We start from the raw sequence: 14,558 nt of genomic DNA, 5'->3' as shown, positions 1-14,558 counted from the left end.
AGCATATCCCACCTAAAACATACCAAATTTCCAAATTTCGGAACCGAATAGAACCGAATTCAGCCGAATTTATTCGAATCCGAATAAATCCGAAACAGATTCATTCGAATCCGAATAAATCCGAAACAAATTCATTCAAATTTTGCCGAATTCGAATCGATCCGAACCAAAATTCGAAAAGTCCGAATCAATCCGAACCGAAAACGAACCGAATTTTTTAGCCATGCACATATCTAATTAGGACCTATCCCTATCCCTAAGCATACGTATGCAAACCTAGGATATCCCTAGTATATAGTAAATTAATCATACAAGGAAAATAATACATATGCAAAATAGTACACAATCAGGACAATGGGAATTGATACGAATATTGTCCTTATATACACATACAAAATAAGATCCATAAGCCCCAGTGTCCGTGACCAAACAGATGATAATTCTCTTGCTGTGTATTAGAAAATATAATTCATAGCCACTGAACAAGTCACCGGTAAGAAATGTATTCGACCGCAGCAATTCCTGCTGCACACTAGGTCATTCAGGTATGTAACCTCTTATGAGAAAGCAACAAGTAACAGCACTTATCTTAGATCTTATGTTGCAATGTTTCAAACAGCCTGCTTGCTGCCACATTCAGCGATTCCTCAGCGTGTGACGTATCCCTAGATGGGAGTGGCAAACCGTCACCAAAGACTGTGAGTGGCTCCTAGCAGATAGACCAGTTCCTATAGGTCAAGGAAAAACCAGCTGGATCGGCAAACAACCGCAACACAGTGCAAACTTTCACAGAAGTAAAAATAGATACCAAGATGTACAGTCTTATATGAGGTAGATATCCTCTCCGTTCAGCGGATCCTCACCGCATCCGTATGTCCCACTTGAACATTTTGTCTGCTCACAGCACTGCAGAATGCGCTATCATATCAGCGCATAAGCAATTACACAGGTGTGTCCTGCTTTGTTACATTCCCAAAGTGTAGCTGATCTGAGCTGTTAGGCTGGAATAGGAACACAGCGTCTTGCAATACCACTGATTCCCCAGGAGATAGTCGACTTACTCCTGGGACAAATTACACATAGTGCCAACGCACGTTTCACCCCCACCGCAAGTATGTGTTACAGGGGTTCATCAGGGCATACTGAGTCCTCACCGGACTTCCTCTTTTAAAGGAACACCTGATTTATTACAGGTGATCATCCCGCACATTCTAACAAATTTCTTAAAGCTGTATCTTGTTTATCCTGTGTGTTAAATACATCCCTTACAAAAACACTCATTTATAGGTTGTGTTATATAATATTATATTAAAAACTTGGCTTCACCTAATTCCTAGTTGTCCCAAGCTAGTCCTACACAACACTATATAAAGAATTCACTTTAATCAATATCATACACTCTATCAGTCCCTAAGTATTATAGATCAATTCATTACAGGAAACTTGCATATTCCAGCTTGTCATTCAACCCTGCTAGAATTCTAGTTCCTAATCTATAAATCCATTTGGCTTCTTTTTGTAAAAGAACCTTATTATTATTTTTTAAATTTAATCTAAAGGGTGGCACCGGAAAGTGAGTTAAGCAATATTTCCTACTCTCTCATTTTCTTTTTCTTTTTGTTTATATATAAAAATATATAAACAAATATAGGTCTCCCCCTTCCTGGGACCCTAAACCAGCACCCACACAATGCATACTTCCAAACAAACCAACTGGGAACCTCCCAGGGTGACACAGGCTTTTGTAACCTCCCCTATGTAAATACGAAACACAGGAATGGACCGCACTCACAGACTGGACTGGGTACACATCCTAAGCCACAGCAAACTCCACAGCCCTGAACACTGACAGACAGCTGCAAAGTTCCAAGCAACCCAGGCAGTTAACCCCAGAGCAACCTGGGTGACAGGACTGCAGGGAAGCATTGCAAACATTATCAACATAACACACATTATCAACACAACACACATAAAACCTGGCACTCGCCAGCACATTCACAGTAATGTTTAAAAGCAAAACTGGGGGAAGTCAGTTACATTTGGCGCCAGAGGATCAAGCCCAGGACCACAACAAGGTCTACCCCTTCCTGGGACCCTAAACCAGCACCCACACAATGCATACTTCCAAATAAACCAACTGGGAACCTCCCAGGGGGACACAGGCTTTTGTAACCTCCCCTACGTAAATACAAAACTCAGGAATGGACTGCACTCACAGACCGGACTGCGTACACATCCTAAGCCACAGCAAACTCCACAGCCCTGAACACTGACAGACAGCTGCAAAGTTCCCAGCAACCCAGGCAGTTAACCCCGGAGCAACCTGGGTGACAGGACCGCAGGGAAGCATTGCAAACATTATCAACACAACACACATTATCAACACAACACACATAAAACCTGGCACTCGCCAGCAGATTCACAGTAATGTTTAAAAGCAAAACTGGGGGAAGTCAGTTACATTTGGCGCCAGAGGATCAAGCCCAAGACCACAACAAGGTCTCCCCCTTCCTGGGACCCTAAACCAGCACCCACACAATGCATACTTCCAAACAAACCAACTGGGAACCTCCCAGGGTGACACAGGCTTTTGTAACCTCCCCTATGTAAATACAAAACACAGGAATGGACCACACTCACAGACTGGACTGGGTACACATCCTAAGCCACAGCAAACTCCACAGCCCTGAACACTGACAGACAGCTGCAAAGTTCCAAGCAACCCAGGCAGTTAACCCCAGAGCAACCTGGGTGACAGGACTGCAGGGAAGCATTGCAAACATTATCAACACAACACACATTATCAACACAACACACATAAAACCTGGCACTCGCCAGCAGATTCACAGTAATGTTTAAAAGCAAAACTGGGGGAAGTCAGTTACATTTGGCGCCAGAGGATCAAGCCCAGGACCACAACAAGGTCTACCCCTTCCTGGGACCCTAAACCAGCACCCACACAATGCATACTTCCAAATAAACCAACTGGGAACCTCCCAGGGGGACACAGGCTTTTGTAACCTCCCCTACGTAAATACAAAACTCAGGAATGGACTTCACTCACAGACCGGACTGGGTACACATCCTAAGCCACAGCAAACTCCACAGCCCTGAACACTGACAGACAGCTGCAAAGTTCCCAGCAACCCAGGCAGTTAACCCCGGAGCAACCTGGGTGACAGGCCCTCAGGGAAGCATTACAAACATTATCAAAACAACACACACAAAACCTGGCACATCAGCCGAAAGTGGCTTCCAATCTGACTACCTTATGCCTTTTATTTCTCGCGTCCAAATGGTCCATGAGTGACCATCTAGTTAGTCAGTCAATCTAGCAATATTATTATAAAATAGAGGTTTGAGAAGCCTACCTATTGTTATTCATTGATGTGTTTTTCGCTTTCTTTACAAATAACAATGTTTTGTTTTTTTCTTTGTTCTTCCTGAACAATGTCATATGTATATTTATGATTTTACTAGGCATTCACTGTATGTTGTGTGTATCGCAAAACCTCAATAAAAATGTATTTAAAAAAAAAAAATCCTAACACTACGGAAAAAAATAAAAACCTAATATTACAAAAAATAACAAAATCTAAAATTAAACAAAATAACAAAACCTAACATTGCACAAAATAAACTCTAAAATTACAAAAATAAAAAAAACTGATAACAGAAAAAAAGAAACGAAATTATCCAAAATAAAAAAATTAAACCTAATCTAATACCCCTAAAAAAAACAAAAAAGCCACCCCAAAATAAAAACACCACTAAACTACCAATAGCCCTTAAATTGTCCTTTTGTAGGTTCAGTTTAACAGCTTTTACATAAAAAAAGTTTTCATAGCCCTCACTGCATGGATTGATCCATACTATAACACTGTTCTAATCATAAACTAGCAGATTACATATGTGCCATACGTTATGAAAATGAGCTGTTAACCCTCTTTATATTTTCTGATAACAACTGTATCAGTAATGACATTGTATCGATATTCAACATGTTGTGCTTAATTCAGGATATGAAATGTAATGTCGCTGTGATCTGGCATGTCATTGTATGCATCTAACTCATTGTACCTGTAACTCTTTAATAAAAAGAATTTAAAAAAAAAAAAAAAAGTTTTCATGTGCACTAACCCGACCGCAGTGTTCCGTAGATTAGTGTTAAAAACAAACAAACAATATTACTAAACAATATAAGCAACAATGAAAAAAATAAACCAAGAGTAATTTGCATTGCTCAATATAAATAATGAGTAAATTACAAAATGGTAGTTTTAAATGTTTTTAAAATGTTTCTCTTATATGCAAAGGGAAAATAACAACAAATAGTGAAGTCCTGTAAGAACAAACTTAAAAAGAGGTGGAATAATTCTACTCACACTCTAACGAGCTATAACTTAGCTCTCAGTAAAATGGCTCATGTGTATAGGTACAGATGGATCTGGGGACATTAAAACTTCTTAAAAACGGTTTATTAACTCTTACAAATCACTCAGGATAAGGGAAAATTTTAAACACATAACCGACTGTTGAATCACCAAACACAGCGTCCACAGACGGCTTCACAGTGTAAAAGTCAAAGTCCCAACCCTCCTTGTGACATCAGAGTCCCAACTGTCCTTGAAAAAGCCGTCAACGACCTGTGAAACATACGTCGGATTCTATTGGACAGTTGGGACTCTGATGTCACAAGGAGGGTTAGGAGTTTGAATTTTACCCCGTGAAGCCGTCTGTGAATGCCGTGTTTGGTGAATCAACAGTCGGTTGTGTGTTTAAATTGTTCCCTTATCCTGAGTGATTTGTAACAAGTTAATAAACCATTTTTAAGAAGTTTTAATGTCCTCAGATACATCTGTACCTATACAAATGAGCCGTTTTACTGAGAGCTAAGTTAAGTTATTGCTCCTTAGAGTGTGAGTAGAATTATTTCACCTTTTTAAGTTTGTTCATACAGGACTTCACTATTTGTTGTTAATTTCCCTGTTCATACAGGACTTCACTATTTGTTGTTAATTTCCCTGTTCATACAGGACTTCACTATTTGTTGTTAATTTCCCTGTTCATACAGGACTTCACTATTTGTTGTTAATTTCCCTTTTCTTCCAAGGACTTTAACATCAGGATTCCTGAAGAACATATATCCTTACCTGTGCTTTATCACATTTGTTTGTCATTTTATTTATTTGTTTGTGGTTTATTACAACATAACACTTTATTTTTTGGTTTCTCTTATATGTGGTTTAATTTTACAATATTGATGGAAAACTAAAGTGCATTTGAAAAAGCACTATTTAAAGTGATGGTAATTCCTAGAGTTTTTGAAACACTAGGATTTACCAGTGCAACAAATAAAGGGGACTTTCAGTCGTGAAGTATAAAAAACTGCAAGCTGTCTTTTTTTTTGGACTTGACTTAGTTTTGCATAACCAACACAGTTATAATAATACACGTTTTACCTCTGTAATTACTCTGCAGACTGCCTCCTTATTTCAGTTCTTTTGACAGACCTGAATTTTAGCCAATCAGTGCTCACTCCTTCTTCTATTGGTGAAAAACTGTCAAATGCAGAGGCGGCCTTCAAGGGCTAAGAAATTAGCATATGAACCTCCTAGGTTTAGCTTTCAACTAAGAATACCAAGAGAACAAAGCAAAATTGGTGATAAAAGTAAAGGAAAAAAAGATATATAGGCGCTAATGTAAATAAGATAAAAAACACTGAAATGTATATAAATAGATTGCGAGCAAGTTAGTGAAAGCTATTATAGCAATATGTTAAAAAGTAGGGATACATTTCATGAGAGAGGGAACACCATTCAATCTCTAACTAATTGATATTTGATATTCAGCTCCTAATAATATTAGTGGTAACTTTTAAAAATGTCCATACATAAAATATCAGTTTTAAAAGCTCAGCTCATACACTATATATGACCTGTATTGTATGGCAATATCAACTCCTGGATGTTAAAATCTTTCTGATACAGTCCACTTATATTTTGTTTCGAAAATCCTGTACACGGTTTGTGTTAAAGTTACAGGAACTGCTGGTAATCGCCTCACTGGGAGAAACTTTTTCCGGGTGCTGCTCTTCTATCTGATGTCTCCTTCGCTTCAGAGAAAAAGTTGAACGATCTATGTGAAAAAAGAACAAGAGCGCAACCTCCGACTCAAGTAAAGTTTTATTAAATACAAATAAGCGTTAAATACATATGCACTTACGAGAATTAAAACCTAAGTCAGCCTGTCAATACATCAAGTCCGCTGTACTCTTGCAAGTGATCCTAAGCCCTTGTTGTGGTTCCGTAGTCTTTATTGCAAGTTCACCGATTTCGGTGGGACCTCCATGGGTTGTTTATCACTGCAAGCTGTGTCCTACACTGTGTGTTCCTCGACGTGTTTCCCCCGACGCTGGTCGGGCTTTCTCAAGAGGTAAGATTGTGTGACAGCTTTGGCATACGCTAGCTTTTTTTGTAATATAGAGATCGCAATCGCTTCCAGCAGCTCTCAGGGTATTGCAGTGATGCCTCGTTATTGAGGCATCCTGCAATACCCTTTAACAAGCATCCGATGCAGAGAGAGCCACTCTGTGGCCCTCTCTGCACCGGTAGCGATGGGGCCGTTCGTTGGTGGGTGGGAGCTTACAAGGGAGGAGGGTGGGCGGCCCATCGCTACCCGGCATCCGGTTACTACAAGTGCATTGTGCACGGCGGATGCCGGGAGCGTGCAGAGGGGGGGCCTGCGTGTGCGCGCGCGCGTGTGTGTGCGCGCGCGCAGCAAACACTGCCACCAATGATTTCTATTAAGAGGGAGGGGGGGCAGCAAACTTTTGTTTTTTTAAAAAAATAATAGGATCTGGTAGGGTTAGGGGGGTGGGGGTACTGGGGGGGGGGCAGCTACACTACAGAAAAAACGGAAAAAAAGGCCAAAAATAAAAAAAAACACACTTCATTTTTTGGGGAAAACTGGGTACTGGCAGACAGCTGCCAGTACCCAAGATGGTGGCAAATAGGTAGGTGGGGAGGGTTAGAGAGCTGTTTGGGGGGGGATCAGGGATGTTGGGGGTTAAGGCAGGGGTCCATCACAGCTGAATAATTTAAAAAAAAACAAAAAACAAAAAAAAACACCTTTTATTTTAGTACTGGCAGACTTTCTGCCAGTACTTAAGATGGCGGGGACAATTGTGGGGTGGGGGAGGGAAGAGAGCTGTTGGGAGGGATCAGGGGGTGGGATGTGTCAGGTGGGAGGCTAATCTCTACACTAAAGCTAAAATTAACCCTGCAAGCTCTCTACAAGCTACCTAATTAACCCCTTCACTGCTGGGCATAATACAAGTGTGGTGCGCAGCAGCATTTAGCGGCCTCCTAATTGCCAAAAAGCAATGCCAAAGCCATATATGTCTGCTATTTCTGAACAAAGGAGATCACAGAGAAGCATTTACAACCATTTGTGCCATAATTGCACAAGCTGTTTGTAAATAATTTCAGTGAGAAACCTAAAATTGTGAAAAATGTCACTTTTTTATTTATTTATCGCATTTGGCGGTGAAATGGTGGCATGAAATATACCAAAATGGGCCTAGATCAATACTTTGGGTTGTCTACTACACTACACTAAAGCTAAAATTAACCCTTCAAGGTCCCTACAAGATCCCTAATTAACCCCTTCACTGCTGGGCATAATGCATGTGTGGTGCACAGCGGCATTTAGTGGCCTTCTAATTACCAAAAACAATGCCAAAGCCATATATGTCTACTATTTCTGAACAAAGGGGATCTCAGAGAAGCATTTACAACCATGTGTGCCATAATTGCACAAACTGTTTGTAAATAATTTCAGCGAGAAACCTAAAGTTTGTGACAAAATTTGTGAAAAAGTGAACGATTTTTTTTATTTGCTCGCATTTGGCAGTGAAATGGTGGCATGAAATATACCAAAATGGGCATAAATCAATACTTTGGGTTGTCTTCTAAAAAAAAATATATACATGTCAAGGGATATTCAGAGATTCCGGACAGATATCAGTGTTCCAATGTAACTAGCGCTAATTTTGAAAAAAAGTGGTTTGGAAATAGCAAAGTGCTACTTGTACTTATTTCCCTATAACTTGCAAAAAAAGCAAACAACATGTAACCATTGGGTATTTCTAAACTCAGGACAAAATTTAGAAATTATTTAGCATGGGTGTTTTTTGGTAGTCGTAGATGTGTAACAGATTTTGGAGGTCAAAGTTAGAAAAAGTGTGTTTTTTTCCATTTTTTCCTCATATTTTATATTTTTTTTAAATTAAATTATAAGATATGATGAAAAAAATGGTATCTTTAGAAAGTCCATTTAATGGCGAGAAAAACGGTATATAATATGTGTGGGTACAGTAAATGAGTAAGAGTAAAATTACAGCTAAACACTAACACTGCAGAAATGTAAAAATAGCCCTTGTCATTAAGGGTAAGAAAACTGAAAAATGGTCCGGTCATGAAGGGGTTAAAGGGACATGTTACCCAAATTTTTTCTTTCATGATATAGAAAGAGCATACAATTATAAACAACTTTCTAATTTACTTCTATTATCTAATTTGCTTCATTCTCTTGATGTTCTTTGCTGGAAAGCATATCTAGATATGCTTAGTAGCTGCTGATTGGTAGCTGCACATAGATGCTTCATGTGATTGGCTCACCGTGTGCATTGCTATTTCTTCATTAAAGTATATCTAAAGAATGAAGCAAATTAGGTAATAGAAGTAAATTGGAATGTTGTTTAAAATTGTATTCTCTACCTTAATCATGAATGAAAATGTTTGGGTATAGTGTCCCTTTAATATTTCAATGCTAGAAAGAGGCACATGACATACAGAATTATTGACTCAAACTCATGAGGTTAACTTAATAGTTATTCAGCTGCTTTTCTCTAGACATGGGTTACAGCATTAACTATAAACACAAACATTCCTTTGAAGAAATCAAATTCCATCCATATAATAGGGAGCTTTTATAAAGACTTCCTAGCAATAAAAAAGGCAGAAGTGTGTTTACAGTGCATGACTTTAGTGTGACTTAGCAACTTGTGTTTGGTTTCTTTTTTCATTGTTGCTTATATTGTTTGGTTATATTGTATTCTCTTTTTAACACTAATCTTCGGAACACTGCGGTGCAACTGTACAAGTGGTATGTAATAATTTGTTCATAGATTTTACTTTCATTTTAGATTTTTATTTTTGTTCTTTTTGCCTCTAGCTATAATCCATGATTTAAAATGTACTCCAAGTGGTGCCTTAAAGAGACAGTCTAGTCCAAAATAAACTTTCATGATTCAGATAGAGAATGTAATTTTAACAATTTTCCAATTTACTTTTATTAACAATTTTGCTTTGTTTTCTTGATATTCTTAGTTGAAAGCTAAACCTAGGAGGTTCATATGCTAATTTCTAAACCCTTAAAGGCCGCCTCTTCTCTCAGGGCATTTTGACAGTTTTTCACCACTAGAGGGTGTTAGTTCATGTGTGTCATATAGATAACACTGTGCTCATGCACGTGGAGTTCAAATGAGCCAGCTTTGATTGGCTAAAATGGATGTCTGTCAAAAGAAATGAAATAAGGGGGCAGTTTGCAGAGACTTAGATACAAGGTAACCACAGAGTTAAAGTGTGTATTTATATAACTGTTGGTTGTGCAAAACTAGGGAATGGGTAATAAAGGAATTATCTATCTTTTTAAACAATAAAAAGTCTGGTGTAGACTGTCCCTTTAAATGATTAATGAACTGAAATTTATTTCAATACAGCTATTCAAGGCATAAAACGACTTTGTAATCCAACCTTTATTTTTCCCATTTGAAAGAAGGCATTTAAAATACATACAGCCTTAAAGTATGTACTCACAGTGTGTCCAATGTAATAGTAATGGCTGATGCGTTTTGGCTTCTACACCGTAATCATACCGTAGAAGACAAAACATGTCAGACATTATTATTCATGTCATGATATCAACGATGGTCTGATGCCACAAATGTTACTATTGTTTTAATAAGGTTTGGATTTTTTATGGAAACCCACTATTGGGCTCAATGCCATTTTCTTCGTTCTGGTGACTTACATAACCATGAATGGACTATAGAGCTGGGTGTCTGACGCTGTAGTTTGAGAGCTTTTCCAGGAGATCACAATGTGACCTACATACTTATGATGTGTTGGATGGCATTTGGAGGCATATGATATCTATCTGATTTATTATATTTTAGTTATAACTAAATTGTCTTATAAGTAAGTGGCTTCCCCTATAGCGTGTGCTCTTTGACTCACATAATTTGTCCTCACAGTCATCCTGTATAATGGGAAAGTACCTTTTTTTATTGTTTATTCAATTTTATTCTTGCCAGACGTGTAGATGTTTGTCCACTTAACCAATAGTAGAGTGGGAACTGCCTCATTAGCCAATGAGAATACAGTACAAATGCATCATCTATTATTTTTAATTTAAATTTAAACAGTTTTATGGAACTTTTTAAATCAAAAATATATTATGTTTAATGCTTCTTTATATGAAACATATGAACCAATGACACTTATTGGGATTTTGAGGTCTGATCTTTGTTCATAAATTATTATTATTATTATTTGTTTTTGTAAAACATTTATATGTTTGCTTATTTTTAAACACCATTGTGCTGATTTTCAGACTCCTAACCAAGCCCCAAAGTTTTAGATGTATACAGATGTATACAGACTTCAGACTGCTTCTGTTTGTATAATGGGTATTTTCATATGCAAGGGAGGGGGAGGATCTGCTCTCAGCCCCTTTCAGTGGGTGTGCCACGCTAATCTCATCAACAGTGCTAAATTGGGAGCCTCTAAGTACGTTTTTAAAAGGGTTTATACTGGATTTTTCTATCAGTATCTGTTCATATTATTCTTTATAGCAGTTTTGATTACATTCAGTGAAATGAAAATGTATGTATACTGTCTCTTTAAGGGGAAAACTATTTTACAGTACACTGTGCCTTTAAAAGGGTTTATTGTTCTGGTCTGGGGTCTGATTAGGAAATATAGCTGGTGAAATTGTTGTATTGTAAGCATGTGTCTGTCTGATGTGGGTCACATTTTTTTAAACTGTAGTTCTCGCTGTGTTCATTCCTTAATTGACCACAGGCGTTTCTTTCTATTACTGTCCTGGCCTAATGCATTGGGTACCTGTATCTGTTCTATGGATATGCAGGGGTGGACTGATCAGCCGGGCAAATAGGACCTGGACTGAGGGCATGTCGGGGGGGGGGGCACAAATGTCATTGCCATGGCTCCTGGTGTGCTGCTTAAGCTGGGGCTGACAGCTGCCCTATCAGTAACTAATCAGTTAAGTGTGGGTTTAGTGGGGACCTTGTGCCTGAAAGTGGGGTTTATTGCTCAGGGGGTATGGGGGTCTGTCGCTGTGAGTGCCATGGAGGGTGGGGTCTAGCCCTGGAGGTTGTGGGCCCTGTTTTAAGCCCTTGACGTTGGGGGCCCTGATGTGGGCAGGGCAGGGAGGCTACCAATTTTCATATGCATACATTTGAATTATTTGGTTCAGTGTGAGACAGTGATTGCCCTTTCCTAATTTTTGCCCGGGGCCCTGATTTGTCTCAGTCCACCCCTGTGGATATGATTTTAATTTTTATTTATGGCCCTGGTTTGTTATACTGGACAATGTATATTGAAAACTGCTAGAGTTCAATTTCTTCTCCTAAAATATCTGTGTATTAACCTGTCAGGGTACAGGTCAATGACGTATATGTATTTATACTAATATATATAAATGAAAATGATATGAAAAGGATGTGTGTATATATGAGGCCGTCTATTTTATCAGATGTGCTGTAGAATAGCAATTCTGATGTAAAGGATTGATTTAAAACCCATAATCAGTCCTCCCCCACTTTTTCAATTACACAGGACACTCATAAAGATACTTCAAAAGAGACATTTCTAGCTAGAGTGTGAAGATGAAGTCCATACCAAATTGTAATTAAAACTTCCCTCTGACACTGAAACATTTGCTCTTTAATTGGAAGGGCAAAAATTCAAAGCACTCTTTACCCCATGCAGTGAATGAAGACAAAGTGTCTGAAATATCCTTTGAGGCTTGATGAGATGGAGATGTCAAAGGCACATACCCATATATGGGCTTCCTGCCTGCTAGAGGATTTCTGTCTAGGCAAAAGGCTCAGAAACACAAACATTTTCCAAGGGTTTAGCAGCCATGTGTTAAGTGACCCCCTGTTAAGTTTCCATGTACAGAGAACAGACAAATTAACATTTACTATCCCTGTATAGCATAAATAAAAATATATTGCTTGAAAAATGAATGATGCAAAAACTTTTCATGTATGTTTGAAATAATTCAAATAACCCATATATGTATATACATATTGAACTGGGACATATTATATTAAATAAATAATTGCTGTATTGAATAATAACTACATTGATAAACATTGCAAATAGATATGAATGTTAAATCATTTCTTAAAATTATTTATTTCTATTGCAGGCAACAATTGGTCATGAACATCAATTTATATATTCAGAAATGGTTGGAGATATAAAACATGCTGTATTTGCATGAATGCCATATCAGGATTTTAAATGCCATTAATTTCAAAATAATTAGCAGTATTGATTTTCTTAAATATAGTAATGCTAAAGGCACATGATATTTCATATCAAAATAATCAGAAAATTGATATGATGCTGCTCCATCTATAATTAAAGGGGCAGTCAAGTATAAATTAAACTTTCATTACTCAGATAGGACTTTTAATTTTAATCAACTTTCCAATTTACTTTTATCATCAAATTTGCTTTTTTCTCTTGGGATTCTTAGTTTAAACTAAACATAGGTAGGCTCATATGCTAATTTCTAAGCCTTTGAGGGCTGTCTCTTATCACATGCTTTTTAAATCTCTTTTCAACACAAAGAGAAAGAAAGTTCACGTGGGCCATATAGATAACACTGTGTTCAGGCACAGAAAGTTATTTAAGATCTAGCACAATACAATGCTAAATTTAACACAATAGATAATAAACAGTCACAGTCATGTGATCAGGGGGCTGGAAGAAGGTTCCTAGATACAAGGTAATCACAAAGGTAAAAAGTACATTAATATAACTGTGTTGGTTATGCAAAACTGGGGAATGAGTAATAAAGGGATTATCTATCTTTCAAAACAATAACAATTCTATGGTTGACTGTCCCTTTAATTTTGTGAGTGATTGATGCAGGAAGTTATGATCTAATGAATAACCATTTCATAGAAATAATGAGTTGTTTAAAATGTTGGATAATAAATGTATCGCTGTGTTTGTTTGTCACGCTGCCACCGATGGACAAGGTCCGGTGTTGCAATACAGATATTGTAGCCAGGAGACGATTGGTTGTTGAAAGAATGCATCTCCTTGGCAACGTACATTCACAAGGTGAACCAATAGCAGGGACAAGGTTTTGAAGGGCCGCCCATTATCCTCGCAAATGATGGGAACTTATATAAGTTAATGCAAGAGAGAGAGACAAGGATTTTCTGCTGAGCTGATTTGTAACTGGGTGCTGGGCATGAGATACCATTTACTCAAGCAAAGCTGATCTACCTTTTTCTAATTGATTGCAAAATATACTTATTGGTATTTCTGAGGTGAGATAAAACCTACTGAAAGATATTGGATATCGATTGGTGTTCATCCTGGTAACGTATTGAAAGATTGTGGGTAGATTGAAAAGAGCAAATTGTGTTTTTAAACTGTATTTCATAGCCATAAATAGCTCTCAGCTTGCCTTTTTGTATGCAAACATTTAAAGTAAACATTCATTATTGCTGTATGTAGCAGATTTAAAGAAGTAGTTTGTATTTCAAGTTAGTATTTCATAAGCCTGTGTATTGTTAAACATATATCATTGATGCAAAGTAAATTATCTGTGAAAATATTGATATTTTAAAGTAGAATTGTGTTAGAGTAAAGTGGGGATAAATAGCTGAGCATTTTACTCAGAATCCCATTGTGTTAATTGAATTAAAAGCTATTTGTAAATAAGGCTGGTTTTAAAGGTAAACTCTTATGAGAGTTGTAATAAGTATAGCATATCTAAATAGTTTTTTTTTTTTAAATATTGTTTCATATTCTGGTATTACAAATATATTCCAATATGCTCATAGATATTAACTAATAAAAAGAATTCAGATATTTATATTAATTTTATGGTTTCTAGTAGATGCCTATTGATTGAGGATTTATATTTTAAAGGATAATTATTAAATAGATTGTATTATAACCCTGCCATAGACTGACATATTATTTGGAGAGCACTACTGAAATTCTTATGAATATACTGACAAACCTGCTTTGTTACTGAACCTTGTTCTTAGTAATCAGCGACATTTTGCTGTAGTCGTGCAATAGCTGTCATTCTAGCTACCCTGTTTGTCATTATCTGAACTGGCACAGATTTAATTGTCCTTAAGTATCTCTTGTTTTTGCTACCTTTAATTCCATTTACTTGAATTAACTTATAAATTAAAAATGCTCCAGCCTTGC

This window comes from Bombina bombina, chromosome 5 (assembly GCF_027579735.1).
Source record: "Bombina bombina isolate aBomBom1 chromosome 5, aBomBom1.pri, whole genome shotgun sequence".
Lineage (NCBI taxonomy): Eukaryota > Metazoa > Chordata > Amphibia > Anura > Bombinatoridae > Bombina > Bombina bombina.
Note: the sequence above shows the minus strand (reverse complement) of the source record.